The sequence below is a fragment of the Ipomoea nil genome, unplaced genomic scaffold (assembly GCF_001879475.1).
Source record: "Ipomoea nil cultivar Tokyo-kokei standard unplaced genomic scaffold, Asagao_1.1 scaffold0457, whole genome shotgun sequence".
NCBI classification, from domain to species: Eukaryota; Viridiplantae; Streptophyta; class Magnoliopsida; order Solanales; family Convolvulaceae; genus Ipomoea; species Ipomoea nil.
In genome coordinates this window covers 729,900-746,824 of record NW_017616885.1, presented here as the reverse complement: position 1 = coordinate 746,824, position 16,925 = coordinate 729,900, and positions in this window count along the sequence as shown.

Below are 16,925 nucleotides of genomic sequence, written 5' to 3'. Positions count from 1 at the left end.
ATCAATACCTCATCATTTCATTATCATCATTTATCACAGTATTTTCTTCAGGCAAACAAGAATCAGTAAGATGAGACTCATTCTTTGATGTCCAAATCCTTAGGTGCGCGGCACGTAGGCCAGGGGCCAATGCCTTTCACACCCACATTGATAGCAAACCTGCTTCTGTCTAGAATTTTGCCTCGTTGAATTTGGTTGTCCTTGATTATCTTGATCACTTTGCTTCTTATTTTAAACTCGAAACTCATTCCACCTCGGTTATAACATCGACCGCAACCCCTTATAATGTTGCTCGACTAGGCAACATTATCTGTTTTAGGCACCAGTGAAAACCACCAAACATGCATTATGGTTTTTCATCAACAACTGGTTGTGCTTCTTAGCAACAAAGAGTGCTAAAATCAGCTTAGAATGCTTCTCATAATTTGTTACCATGTACTGCTGCTAGAGTACAAGGTTACTCACATCAAAAATTGGCAAAGTCTTTTCATTTAAGTCTTTCTCTAAAACTTTTTGTTTACAGAGTTTCACTTGCGAGACTATTTTGTGCATAGCTGAATTATAGTTAGCTACTAACTTATAATCTTGAAACCTGAGGTTAAACTAGTCAAATTGTGCGAAAGGAAGGACAATTGATGACTACTAATCGAAATGGTCTTTTAGGGACTTCCATAACGTAATGTGGACTTTTGCAATCAAATACTCATTTTTAAGATTGTGGTTCAAGAGGTGACGTATGAAAATGAAAGCTTGTGCTTTCTAGGCATCAGTGCTCTGTGACTTAGCAACAAAAGTTTGGCTCAATTCATTAGATGCCAAATATATTTCAATATCCGGAGCCCAAGTGAAATAATTGCTATCATCATGAGCGAGCTCAATAAATTCACATTTGTCAATGGAAAACATGATCTACAAGATCATCATATCATTTGATGCAACTTTAGGAAGCAATGTGTGACAACATGGGAATAAACCAATATTTTGAATACAAGTTCAAACAGTGGATGAAGATCATCATTTTACATAAATATGCATACATGTATCTCAGCATTCTGATGCAAACATAATAAGAATCGATTATGCATTCGATATCCAAAGTCATAGAACATACATGGATACATATACATACAATTTGACATATAACCACATGTATTTACCATTTCAAAGCATCATGGCACATGTAGAGCCTAACTCATATACATGAATTGGGAAGATATATGAAGAGAATTTGTATTTACCCAAATTCTTAACCATGGCTTGATGAGAGCTTCATATACACACAAGTAGTTAACGAACATGAAGTATTATCACTTTAATTATCATAAACACATATATACAGATGATAAAATAAAATCGAAAGGGTGAATACTCATTTCGCAAAAACAAGGATTGGAGGTTCCAATTCATACTCAGAGGCATCTATATAAATGACCACTAGGCACAAACAAAGTCATAGATTCTAAAATAAAATGCACAAGACAAGATAACAAGCATACCGTTTACTGAAAATTACAATATAGACTCGTGATGATAATGTGTTGTAATTTGACCTTCCGTTAGTCTAGTCTATCGGGATTGTTGTACTGTAACGTGTCGATTGTATATATGAAGAAGATTGCAAAATGAAATGAAAGAGTAGAGAGAAAAGTAGAACACAAGAAATAGAACTCAAGAATTCAACCCCATCCCTTCATTAAGCATTCAATATGAATATATATTCATCAATACAACTCTTCATATCCTTCAACATAAATAATGGAATAAATATACGACAAATGAAAGGTCTTGTGATAATGACCCTAATACTAATATTTATAACAGTTTCTAAATATATAAATTTTGTATATTAATACTAAACTTAATATTGTGAAAAATTGGATTAAAACTAACTTCAGTCAAGTCCCGTTAACCGAACCAGACACATAAAACGGGAAGGAGGGAGTAGTACTTTTTATTTAGTTTCTAAATATATAAATTGTATATACTAATATATACTTAATTAAATATTAAATTGTAAATAATTTCAATCAAACTTCGTTAATTGAAGCAAACACAGAAAATGAGAAGTATTCATTGATTAATTGAGTTAATTTGACTAATGGTCCATTGACTATTATCATTTTCCAATTTTTATCCTTTGATTTTTAATTGGATCATAAATAATGGTTCCTTGACTATTGATCTTTACCAATTTTCATTCTTGACTTACAATTTAACCATAAGTGGTCATTTAATTTGACGTACTATTAATTTTATTTTTTATTTTTTCAAATTTTGTCCTCTAATTAAATATTATTTTAATAAACATTAAATTTAAGGGTAATAATTTAAAAATTGTAGTTCTTCACAATGATGAACTCAATTTGTCCATCTCAACAACAAACTAATTTTTTCATTATTATTCTTAAGTTTAATGTTTATTAAATGGATATTTAACTGAAGAACCAAATTTGGAACAAAATCAATAGTCAAAGGATCATTTATGATCATATTGAAAGTCGATGACGAAAATTGATAAAAATCAATAGTCAATGAATTATTTATGCTCCAATTGAAAGTTAAATAAAAATTGATAAATGTCAATCGTCAAGTGACCATTACTGAAATTAACTCTTAATTAATTCTATAAGGAAATAAATAAACGTTAACTGACACACGTGTACACGACATGGTAGGTTAGGTAGGTTCAATAAAAGTTTTGTCCCCACCCAATAAATACCAAACCAAATTGTCATCCGTAAATCCGTAAATAAAAGTAATTCTAAACTTATATTTTCAAACCAACAAAAACCATCAACACTTCCCATAAATTATTAATTCAAATCCAATATTGATTAACTAGAAAAATAAGATTACCGCTCCCTAATCTAATATTCTCTCTGCAAGGGTTTTCCCTCATCCTCCATTAATGGTCGGCACCTCCGCTCGTTTTGCAGAGGCGAAGTCGGACTCCTCCGCTCGTTTTGTGGAGGCGGCGCGGGCCTCCTCTCGTTTCTTCCCCTACTCTAATCGTCTCTCGATCGCTTGTCCTTCGGCCTCTCCTCCGCTGCCGGCACCTCTTCCCGTCTCTCTTCCACCGCCACCATCTCCTCCGGCCCCTCACCGACGTTTCTTCCTCCTTCACCACCGTCCCTAACCATCTCGAACTCTAGATCCAAGTTTCTTTACCTTTTTTCAGCGGTTCAATAAATTTTATATATATATATATATATATATATATATATTAGTTAGTGGTTTGGTGTTTAGGATTTGTTTTGACTGTTTTAGATTTGATTTTCATATGTTGTTTTGTTAAAATTATTCCCTCTCGTTTCGTTTGTGAGTTATTTCCTCTCGTGTCTTTAGCGAGTTTTCATCTCATTTATTTGGCGATTTCTTTTTTCATAAGCTAGGTGAATCAATTTATCTGATAATGGAGTATGTTTGCTTCATCCCGAGCACCGAAGAAGATCTGAACCTTGATATGCAATTCAGATTAATGGAGATATTGTCTATGGACAGAAGAGCCGCAATAGAGTCAGACTTTGGTAGCAAGATCATTAACAATATCAAATGAGCTTCAGGTTCTTCTCCAAACGAATTCAGCTTCAATCTTGAAAAACAATCAGAGATTCAAGTTTCGTGTAGCATTGAAAATTTGTTTCAATGTCCGATTGTAAGAATATTTTATCATTCCATCGATCTTATTGTAAAATTTTCATCCTATAATTAATTAATTAGCTCTTTTATTTCAAAAAAAAAAAAAAACTAGAAAAATAAAATGAACATAAATAATTATTCTTTCCAAAAGGTTGAACATAAATAATTATAGTACTAAATATAATTGATTAATTAACTAGAAAGTAAAATCATCCTCCGTCGCTGGTTTCTACAAGCTCAATACGGATGGGGCGCATATAGTAAAGCTAGCACGGGTTTGGTGAGTGCGGGTGGTTTAATTAGAGACCACAATGGTTCCTGGATCGCGAGTTTTTCCACTAAGATTGGATGCACAAGCAACTTTATAGCGGAGTTGTGGGGCTATCGGGACGGTCTCTGTCTTGTTAAAAGTTGAGGGATCAACAGAATTGTGATTGAGACGGATTCTGAAGGGTTAATTAATGTAGTCAAGAATGAGGGAGGTTCGAGACCAGAAGCGGATACTTTGATCCTTGATTGCAAGAACATTCTGGGGCAAATCTAGTAATGGGAATTTCAACACATCCACCGAGAAGGTAACCAGACTGTAGACTTTCTCGCTAATTTGGGGCAAAGCGGTGAGTGGGGTACTCAGTTTTTGGAAGATCCTCTTGATGGCATCATTAGTATGATGGGGCGGGACACAAGAGGCGCGACCACGAGACGTATCTCCTAATTTTCTGGGACTTAGGTCCCTCAATTGCACCCAAAAAAAAAAAAAAAATCATCTAAAACGATATTAGCAAAAATAAAATAAAAATCATAACCATTCATTTTGAAATGTATTTTAAAAGAAAGGTAAAATAGTGATATAGTCATTTTAGTCTCTATATTCAATTTAGTCTATATTTTTGGGCACAATTATTTTTTGTAATTGATTTTGTTGAGTTGAATACATAGGTTTTAGACCAAACGAAAATGGTTAAGACTTTGTTTAACATGTTTAGTCAAAAGTGAAAAAATAAAAAAATTAAAAGTAAGATAATGTTGAAAGTTAAAACCGTTTAATTCGTTGGTTGAGAATAGAAGTGTCACGTAACTTTAGAGAAACAGATAAATGTTAAATAACAAGGAAAAAAGATAACATATGTAGAGTGGGGAAGTGGGATGGGATCTTTAATAATAGAAAGAAGTATGGTACAGTTGGTACTATATTATATTGAATCATTAATATAATAAATAATATATTTAATTTGAAATTAATTAAAAAAATATTATATTATAATTATTGTAATATATCTGTGCAGTTTACATAATAAAGTTGATATTAAATGGTTTATCCAAGATGATTTTTAAATTTCTAATTATTTAAGTAACAAATAATGTATTTGTAATTAATTAGTATTACATTTTTCCCTTATAAGTAACAAATAATGTATTTCTGATTAATATTTTATTTTTCAATATAAGTATTATATTATATTTCTATTTTGACTCAACCCATTTCAAAGATAGATCTGTGAGATGATCTCACAAAAGAATCAGTACTGACAGAGTAATGGGACAAGCACTCAATCTGGGCCACCAACAAGCACCTGACCTGGAACGGCAAATTATGTTGTGCATCCGTATGCACCATGTGCACCATGCATGGTGCATACGGATGCAAAAACGACGTCGTTTTATTAAAAACGCGCGTCTCCCCTTTAAAAAAAAATTCAGGTTCGGTTCCCAGTAACAACATATGAACTAAAATTCCAGAATCGATGAACTATATAATTTCATAATCGATAAACTATAATTCCATAATCGATGAATTAAAATTCCAGAATCTAATTTATGAACTAAAAATTCCAGAATGAATGAACTAAAATTTCAGAATCTATGAACTAAAATTTCAGAATCGATGAACTACAATTCCAGAATCGATGAACTATAATTCCAGAATCAATGAACTAAAATTCCATAATCTATGAACTAAAATTCCAGAATGAATGAACAACATAATGCTTTTGCTGGGAATCGAACCTGAATTTTTTTTTTTAAAGAGGAGACGCGCGTTTTTAATAAAACGACGTCGTTTTTTCATCCGTATGCACCATGCATGGTGCATACGGATGCACTGCATAACTACGCACCTGGAACCACCTAGAAGTTCAACGGGCAGAATCACTTACTACGGGTTATTTACTAACGCTCATTCAAGACAAGAAAATAAGTGCTCGGCTCCTCATTATGATGTAACCATTACTTATCGTTAGAGACTAATATAAATAGAGGATTCCTTGTTGAGCAGCGACACATGCACTTTGATTTTTATACTGAAACACTTAGACAATACAACTTGTGACCGATCAATTATTATATTATTCGATAACATATTTACAGTCAAGTACTCAAGACTGAAATAGTTATCTTTTAGAAACACATTAACCAAAACCATCATTTTTCTAAATATAAATATTCAGATCAACAACTTCCGTGAAATTGATAAGAATAACAATTAAAGACTATTGGGTGCGTAGAAAATATCTTTAAAAATTTGCCTCTGGTTTCGGTTACCAAATTCTTAGGAATTGAATCATATACTTTGAATACAAGGAAGTTGAAGTTTTGTAGTACTTTTACGCGGAGAGCTGCTGACATACACAAAAACTGCTAAACCATTTCATTTCAGTTTCACATTGGATGTTAACCCTCAAACCAATTGATTCCTTGTTTGTTTGTTTTTTTTTTTTTTTATTTTTTATTTTTTTTTTATTATTATTTCAATATTTTCCACACACTTACTCCAACTTTGATTTTGTATTATTGGCTTTGTTTTCAAATTGGACTTAATGATGTCTTAATGCAACTGGCCATACCTACTTCAATTCAGGTGCTTTAATCATTAAATTAAGTAATACGGAGTCTCCAATCAGCGGGCCGGTTCGATCTTTCCATTCCTAGCAATGTTTTTGTCGACTATAACAACACTTTTAAACCATTAAACTATTCTTAGTTTCTAGAATTTTAAACTTTTAGTTTAGTGTTAACTAACTATTATAAAAATTATGATATCCTCACTCTAACACAATTGGTCATTAAATAATGCTAATTATATATTGGGGTGTTTGGTAAATGACTGTTAGCTAATAGCTATTAGTTGATTAGGTTAGTGAGTTTAATTGACTAGTTGATAGCATTAGATGATTGCAGAAAAGTGTTTGGTAATTAGCTGTTAGTTGTTAGTTGATTACATACAAAATGACTTTCTCATAAAGCTGATCGAAAAAGCTACTTTGAATAGCTATTTAAATTTTAGCATTTTGAAGCAATAAGTTCTTACAAAAAAACTAATTAATCAAACACTCATATTGATTGTTAAATAAGTCAAACAGCTAATAGTGATCGAATAAATTAAAATTAACGGATAAACTAACTATTTTACCCAAGAGAACCATTATAAATAAAGCACACAAATACACATGCAATATGTCAATATCGTCACTCTAACACATTATTCCTCAAATAATGTTGATTATTATCTATAGGGGAAAAAAGCACATGAAGCCTCATTTTCCTGGAGTCACAAGTGTCGGTAACTAATCCCAAATGACAATGGGTTGGAGGTGGCTCGGGGAACTACATCAACCACCTGACCCATTATTATACTTTTGACACCCACCTCTCTCGCAAATTATGTTGTGCAACCGTGTGTATCATGTATAGTATACATGGTTGCAAAAATGACGTTGTTTTGATTAAAAATGCGCGTCCCATTTAAAAAAAAAAAAATCAGGTTCGATTCTCGGTAATAACATTTTTTTTGTGCATAATTTGAATTATATATCCACAAATTCATAATTATATATCCACAAATTTATAACTATATATCCACAGTGAATGAATAACACAAAATCCAGAACGAATGAACTAAAAAATATCCACAATGACTGAACCGAATATCCATAAATTCATAACCATATATCCAAAAATTCATAACTATATATCCAAAAATTCATAACTATATATCCACAATAATGCTGTTGAGGGGAATCGAAACTGAATATTTTTTTAAAATGGGACGCGCGTTTTTAGTCAAAACGACGTCGTTTTGCGCACAGCATAACTATTGCACCTCTCTACCTTTAATCCGTTGTGGGTGGATTTTTTTCAAAGAGTTCTACTACATAGACTCCCAAAATTCTACTTCCTCATTTATACTCCCTGAGGTGGCAAACCATGATTGGTTATTTTCATCATGTGAGTCCATTGAAAAGTGTCTACATCAAAAGCATGTGAGAAAGAGTACAAGTTGAGAATTTAAAATGGGAGTACACCAAGTATTTTCCTTTTTGTTTTAAAAAAAAAAGTATTTTCCTTTTTCAAAATGCATCCCTTATTGGATGCGAAAACTTATTGTGTGTACTCATCACTTATTATTTTATTAAAAATTTTAAAAGTTATAATAATATTTAAATTATTTAAACATAATAAAATTTGTAATAGAGCCAGTAACTTTCAAAAAAAAAAAACATAATAAAATTTACTAATTTTATTAAAATATAAAATATAAAATATAAAATAATAAAAATACTCAAATATAATAACCGAATTATTAATTTCTCTAAATAAATGTATTAGTTTAGAACTAAAATAGTAAAAATTTAACTAGAAACATTTAGAATTAGCTATATACTAATATTTTTTTGAATGCAGCTATATACTAATATTTAGTTTTACTTTTAATTAAAAATAGAGTTAATACCTAAAATGGTCTTTGACTATAATGATTTTTCTCAATTTCGTCCTAAATGATTTTGGTGGTCTAATGTAGTTTCAGACTTTTGTGTTTTTGCTCAATTTAGTCATCCGTTTGTTATTCCATCCATTTGGTGATAAATAGAGGGACAATTCAGTAATTTCAATATTTACATCTCTTTACTCCTAGACCTGCGAAGTGCAAAATCGCTTTTTCTTTTACGAAATACTCCCAGAATCACTCCCAAACATGCGAATATAAAATTTGATTCACAGGTCTGAGAGTAATTCGTAAAAGAAAGAGTGATTTCGCACTTCGCAGGTTGACAGAGAGGTCAATATTGAGATTACTGAATTGTTATTTTATTTAACACATATTGGCGGAATAACAATGGAAGAATAAATTGAGCAAAAATACAAAAGTCTGGGACTACATTAAGTCATAATTTTTTGCACTTTTGATCCCACGACTATGGTGTCACTAACAACTTTGATCCACGACTTTCAAAACTTGCAGAATTGGTCCACGACTATTACTTTCATAGCTAATTTGGTCCTTCCGATGCATTATCCGTTCAATTTTAGCCGGAGATTTTTTTCACCTTTTTAACGTGGGTAATATTGTTTTTTTTTCCGTCTCACCATCAGTAATAGTGTATTTTACTCTTTCATCTTTTCTTTTTTTGAAAAAAAAAAATTCTTATATTTAACAATATTACAAAATTGATTACTTAAATGCATTTGGGCGATTTATTTATTTTTGTAGCGGTCATAATTGAATAAACAACGTGCAATGTTCACTTTCACATCTCTATCGCTCGTCAGCATGTTCAACATAAAATATACTTAAACACATAATACACAAATTACGTATACAATTAACTACTAATTTAAACATTTAATCAACATCAAACACAGTGACTAATTCACTTGATAAATTATAAGAACCTCTAATTTTTACTGAGTTTTAATTAATATTAAATTTTGAAATTTATTTCCCATTGAATATTTTTATACTTATATATTTATAATGTGTGTTAATTTGTGAGATTTATAGTTTGTTACATATTAGTACGTATATTTATAATGTGCATTTTTGACTCTATTACAATGTAGTATCTGTTCATATACTTTCTCAACCTACTAAAACACAAAGAACCAATAACACCTCTACTGAGGCTTGAACTCACAACCTTCCAAATGGAAGTCCAACCTGGGTACCATTAGACCACATAGTCTTGGTTATATAATGTGCATTAATTTGTGTGATTTATAATATGTTATATGTGATAATAATTATTTAAAATGGATTTATTAATTGATATAAATATATATTTTGTGATTTAGTCATGACAAATATTTTTTAAAATCTAGTTTTTAAGAATCATTTAGTCAATGTAGTCTACAAGTTTATTTTAATATTTTATCGTATTCAAATTAATTCAGAAGAAAAAACATTTATGAATATAATAATATCAATAGAGAATTAAATATGATTGGCATGGTTTATAATGTATTTTCAATTCAAACTATTTTATCTAATTGAGTGTGTTTCACATTTTATCATGAATATTTTTATAGCATTTTAAAGTGCTTTAAAATTTCGCCCCCAAGTCAATTATATTTATGGCTCCGCCCCTAGAAACAAGACAATAGTTTTTGTATATTCGTAATAAATTTGTTTTTTTTTTTTCTTTTATTTACATTAGGTTTCTTATCTTATGCTAGAATAATCTTAAGTCTAAAGAACCTCTGTTATTAGGCACTGGAAGAGGTAAAACGTGTTTTTTTTTAAAAAATTGTTTTTGTGATATAATTACTAATTAGACTTGTGTTGGTATTTAAAAAGAGAGAGAGAGAGAGAGAGAGAGAGAGAGAGAGAGAGATTTGATTTTTTGTCAAAATATAATATTTATTATTTTTGTTTGAAATGATGAGGAATTTTGCTAATAAAGAATAGGGCAAGAGGTGTCGAGAGGACAATGAGTAGGAAGAAAACTGGTCGTGAACCAATTTTGCAACCACAGTGCGATGGAAAAGACAATATTACCCACGCAAAAAAGGGGCCGGGAAAAAAATTCCAGCTAAAATTGAACGGAGAAGGCACCAGAATGACCAAATTCGCTAAGAAACTAATAGTCGTGGACCAATTTTACAAGTTTTGAAAATCATGGATTAAATTTGTTAGTGACACTATAGTCGTGGGATCAAAAGTGTACAAAATTTCATTAAGTCACCAAAGTCATTTAGGACAAAATTGAGAAAAATCACTATAGTCGAGTACTAGTCGAGTACCATTTTGGGTATTAACTCATTAGAAATATATTAATAATTAAGTAACTATATATATAGGGATTAGAATGACGCAACTAAAGTGTCAAAATAGTGCACCTTCAATGTCAAAAATATCACCGCGTCATTTTTTAAAATTTACTCTTGATTCGTTGATCTGGACACGTGGACGACTGTAAGTGGTTCTTATTTCTCTCTTGGGTACACCGTTCTCACCAAAACGCGGTCCTCTCTCTCTCTCTCTCTATATATATATATATATATATATATAGACTTGCGTTCAAATGATGACAAGTATATTATAGAGGACTGTGAGGACAGATGTAGTGTGTGCCATTAGCCTGTATGTTGTGTGCATGGCCGAATGTAGTCGTGTGCCACAGTTTGTATGTCGCGTGCATACATTTGTTAATTAATAGAGCCTGGGTTTGAAACCTGATGCTTACATGTATTCTTGTGTGCCATTATGTATTAAATTGTGTGCCTGATAGTAATTTGTTGTGTGCCCATTATTTGTCCTCACAGTCCTCTATATATTATTGTCCTCATTTGAACTCAACCCTGTATATATATATATATATATATATATATATATATATATATATGGATTTAATTACCCGAGGTAGACCCGAATCACTAAATCCAATAAATGATAAATAGGAAAATGCAAAGAATGTATATGTCGCGGGGACAACTTTCGTATTGATAGTCTTTTATAGGAAAATTACAAGGAGAGTGTAGTAACAAGACAAGATGTAGATGTCCTTAGCAAGGCAAGGATATGCCCTTTTTATACTAAATAATCCTCCCAACCGACCCCAAGAAAATAGGGCGGGCGGTTGGATATTGGTTGACCGAATCACGCGGGGAGACCCCCGTGGTAGTCTTCGCCCTGGGGTCCCCCGTGGTAGTCCTTGCCCGAGGTCCACGCCGGAGACCCCGTTGGGGTCTCCAGGGCCCCTCGTCTCACGCCGCGACCCCCGGGTCGGTTTGCCCCGAATCCATTCTCCTAATATATCCATCATGGACCTTCGTCGGTGCTGTGGTCGTCCCCCAACTGGGGTCCTCGTAGTAGACCTCAGCCGAGGTCTTCGCGGGGACCCCGTTGGGGTCTCCCAGGCCCTTCGCATCACGTCGCGACTCCCGGGTCGGTTTGCCCCGAGTCTCTTCTCCTAATATATCCATCATGAGTCCCTCACGATTAGATAAATGTTTGATGATGTTATTCAGCACAAGAACAGGAAAACAATATAAAGGGAAATAACAACTAACGTAAGAGACTCCTATCTAAGAGGGATGACTAAGGACTTATTCTCCTGTTACAATATTGACTAAACATATATAACAAGACTAATAAATAATATATGACTAACACTCCCCCTCAAGCACAAGGTCGGTGAGTCACCACATTGAGCTTGTCACGTAGAGCAGCAAAACGTGGACCAGCCAAGGGTTTGGTGAAGATATCTGCAATCTGATCCTTTGTTGAGACGAAATTAACAACTAAGTCCCCTGAGGTAACTTTGTCTCGTACAAAATGGAAATCAATTTCCACGTGTTTGGTTCTGGCGTGGAACACGGGATTAGCACAGAGATAGGTGGCCCCTAGATTATCACACCACAGAGTAGTCGGCTCGCCAGTATGTAGACCCAACTCGCGAAGCAACGAAACAATCCAAGTGACCTCAACGGATACATCTGCTAGAGCCTTGTATTCAGCCTCAGTGGAGGAGCGTGCTACAGTGCGCTGTTTCCGAGATAACCAGGAGACGAGATTAGTCCCCAAGAATACAGCATAGCCACTCGTGCTCTTCCTATCTAACGGACAGCCGGCCCAATCGGAGGCAGAGACTGTAATACGTAAACCATACTCAAGAGTACCCTTGACATACCGAACAACACGTTTCAAGAGACCCCAGTGATCAACAGATGGTGAGTGCATGAACTGACAGAGTCGATTGACAGCATAAGAGAGGTCTGGTCTAGTAATGGTGAGATATTGCAGGGCACCTACAATGCGCCTATATTGCGTTGGATTATCATGAAGCTGGTCCGACGGTGTAACAGCAGCCGGGGTTGCTAAAGGTTTGCAGTCAGACATACCAGCCCGGTTTAGAATATCCTTCATGTAGCGCCGCTGGGATAGCATGATTCCCCCTCCAACTTGTAACATTTCAATCCCAAGAAAGAACCCTGGGGTGCCTAGGTCCCGAATTTTGAATGCAGTAGATAACCGGTGCAACAAAGTAGTAATAAGAGTTGGATCATTTCCCATCATGATTATATCGTCAACATACACAAGTAGATATATTCTGGATGATCCGGTAGAGTAATGAAAAAGAGAAACGTCGGTTTTAGATGGCACAAACCCTGCAAATATCAAGAAATCGTGTAGCCTTTTGAACCAGGCCCGTGGGGCCTGTTTAAGACCATATAAGGACCGCTGTAAATGGCTTACATGATCAGGATGAACTGGATCCTCATAGCCAGGCGGTTGCTTCATGTATACTGTTTCAGCTAGATGCCCATTCAGAAATGCATTATGAACATCTAACTGCCGCATAGTCCAGCTATGGGACACTGCTAGGGAGAAGAGTAGCCGGACTATAGTCGGTTTGACTACAGGGCTAAATGTGTCAAAGAAATCTTCCCCAGCAACCTGGTTGAACCCCTTCACAACGAGGCGTGCTTTATAACGCTCAATAGAGCCATCAGCCTGTCGTTTTGTATGGAACACCCACTTACAACCAATCACATTCATGTGTGGTTTAGCAGGCACCAGAACCCATGTGCTATTATGTAGGAGTGCGTTGAACTCCTGATCCATGGCTTCACGCCATTCTGGGTGCCCAACTGCCTGTGAGTAGCAGGTTGGATCTGTAACTGCACTAAGAGCCTGAAATTGCTCATTCGTGCCTCGTGTCATGCGTCGTAGCCTCATAGCATGATCCCGTACCTGTGGTGCTGTTCGAGTGGCACGTTTCCGTGCGACCTGTTTTGGCCCCTCCAAAGCCAAAGGTGGTGTGTCTCGAGCCAAGGGCGTCGGACTCCCTGATGGTATGGGGTCCGATGGTGGAATAGTGGATGCCACAATTGGCTCAACATGTGAACATTCGGTTAAAACCGGGCTCGTGGCCCATGGTAGATTGAGAGGCACTTGTGTTGTAGTTGATTGACCTCCTGTGTCTGAAAAGGGGTAATTAGTTTCATCAAAACGTACGTGACGACAGATGTAGATTTTTCCATTAGTTAGATTCATGCATCTGTACGCCCTAAAGGATGATGGGTAACCTAAGAAGACACAGGGTGCCGACCGGAACTCGATCTTGTGGCGATTATAAGGCCTCAGATACGGGTAACAGCGACACCCGAAGACACGTAGAAAAGTGTATGGGGGTGAGTGTTTATGGAGACGACTGTATGGGCTTGCATACTGTAATGTAGGTGTTGGTAAATAGTTGATTAGACACGTAGCCGTTTCGAAAGCATAGTCCCAATATTGAAGCGGGACAGAGCCTTCGGCTAGTAGTGCCAATCCGGTTTCAACTATATGCCTATTTTTGCGTTCAACGCGCCCGTTTTGTTCATGTGTGTAGGCACAGGATTGGCGGTGAATAATTCCAAGTTTGCTAAAAGTATGGTGCAGCTTGCGATATTCACCGCCGAGATCGGACTGGACGGACTTGATAGAACGCGAAAATTGGCGTTCTACCATGACACGGAACAACTCAAAACATTTATATATATCAGATTTCACCCGTAAGGGGTAAAACCAGCAGAAGTGCGAGTAATCATCTACAAATAGCAGAAAATACCTATAACCACTACTAGAGATTACAGGAGACGGGCCCCATATATCGGTATAAATTAAATCCAATACATTTTGACTAGAATGAAAGACCCTATCTATTGGAAATCTGGACGATTTGCCTAGCTGACAAGGCGTACACGACCCCGCTTTATTGGTTTTGTCTGGCGCAACTGGACAAGACTGCAGAATTTTATTTTGGACTTGTGCATGCGGGTGGCCCAATCTACGGTGCCAAACCACAGGAGTTGCCCGGGAAGTCAAAAATGCAAATGGAGACTGCGGAACAGAAAGCTTGTAAAGACCACCGGATGTTGGACCTTTAAGCAGAACCTCCCGAGTTATGGAATCCTTCACAACAAAGTAATTTTTATGAAACTCAAAAAATATGTTATTGTCGTTAGTGAAGCGATTAACGGACAATAAAGGCACAGATAAATCCGGGACACATAAAACATTAGACAAACGCAACATTTGTGACTTAGACGGGATCGATGCATGACCAACGTGAGAAATATCCAAACCTGCGCCGTTACCAACGCGAAGCACATCCCCGCCGGTGTACTCATCCGCCTGAGACATCATGGACACGTCGGGAGTTGCATGTGCCGACGCGGCCGTATCCGGAAACCATCCCGAAGCCGACGAGGGAGGCGCTGATTCATCCGCGGCAGTCACCATATTGGCTTGGGCAGGAGGCTGTGTATTATATCTCTTAAAGCAGTAAACTGCAGTATAGCCCTGGGCTTTACAAATCTGACACCGAGGAGCGTTGTTCCGTCCTCCCCGGCCTCTGTTCTGGCCTCCTCTACTGCCACGGCCGCGGTTCTGGCCTTGTCTGCCACCATCGTTGCTGCCTCGTCCACCATTGCTCGGGCCTCCACGACCGACATACAAGGCAGAAGGGGCCGCCGTGTAACCGCCGTCCGATCCGGCCGGGTAGTCATCGGCGTGTATGAAATCTTGGGCTTGCAGATAGTCGGATATTTGTGGAATCGTCACCGGAATCCCTGCTGCCGTGAGCGATGACGCCATGGCGCGATACTCCGGTCAGAGACTGCGGAAGACTAACAGGTTCTGTTCGTCAAGGGAGACGGGCCTGCCGGCGAGCGCAAGCTGTTACACTAGCAGCTGCGCACGTCCGAGATACTCCACCGCACTGCCACTCCCTTGCCGGAGAAAATGGAACTGCTCGAGGAGGCTGAGACACCTGGCACGAGTGGTGCTGCCTAACGCCGCCATGATTGACTCCCACACCTCTCTGGATGTGGCCTTGCCGACGGCGAGGTGCATCACTTCATCCGAGAGGGATGAAATGATCAGAGATAAGATCAGTTGATCTTGCTTAATCCACGCTTTGTATGCGGGATTGGGAATCGGACCAGTGGTGGTAGCTGCGGAATTTGAACCGCCGGAAGCAGGTGGTGATTCGACTGTGGGCGGTGGACACGGCGTATCCCCATCGACGAACCCCAACAGCTCTTGGCCGCGAAGAAAAGGGATTATTTGAGTTCTCCAGAAGAGAAAGTAACGGTGGGTGAGTTTGATAGACACATGGTGGTTCGCACCGGCGAGGGGATTGGAGGCAGTCGCCGGTGGGTTTGATGCGCCGGCAGTGACTGTTCTTTCAGAGGAGTTCGTGGACATGGTGGGGGATTGAGTGATTGCCGGCGATAAAGATCGACAAAGGGGGTGAGAGAGAGAGAACCCGGTCTATCTGATACCAGATTAGATAAATGTTTGATGATGTTATTCAGCACAAGAACAGGAAAACAATATAAAGGGAAATAACAACTAACGTAAGAGACTCCTATCTAAGAGGGATGACTAAGGACTTATTCTCCTGTTACAATATTGACTAAACATATATAACAAGACTAATAAATAATATATGACTAACACTCACCCCAGGGCGAGGACTACCACGGGGGTCTCCCCGCGTGATTCAGTCAACCGATATCCAACCGCCCGCCCTATTTTCTTGGGGTCGGTTGGGAGGATTATTTAGTATAAAAAGGGCATATCCTTGCCTTACTAAGGACATCTACATCTTGTCTTGTTACTACACTCTCCTTGTAATTTTCCTATAAAAGACTATCAATACGAAAGTTGTCCCCGCGACATATACATTCTTTGCATTATCCTATTTATCATTTATTGGATTTAGTGATTCGGGTCTACCTCGGGTAATTAAATCCATCATTGGTGCTCTTGTTGAGAGTTGACGTACAAGCTCGAGCATGCTCCATATTCCATAGTAATGGCAAGGTCGAGGTCCAACTCTCGCGGCTCCCGTAACACCCGTGCCTCCCCTACCGGGGGTGGCCTCAACGGGACCACCAGTCAGCAACGAACCATTTCTTTGAGGTAGGCGGGTGACCTCAGAGATCACCTCACCAACCACCGCAATAGTGCGTTTGCCCTCCTCCTCCTCCAAATCTCGCTCTTTTCCTGGAGGGGGCGG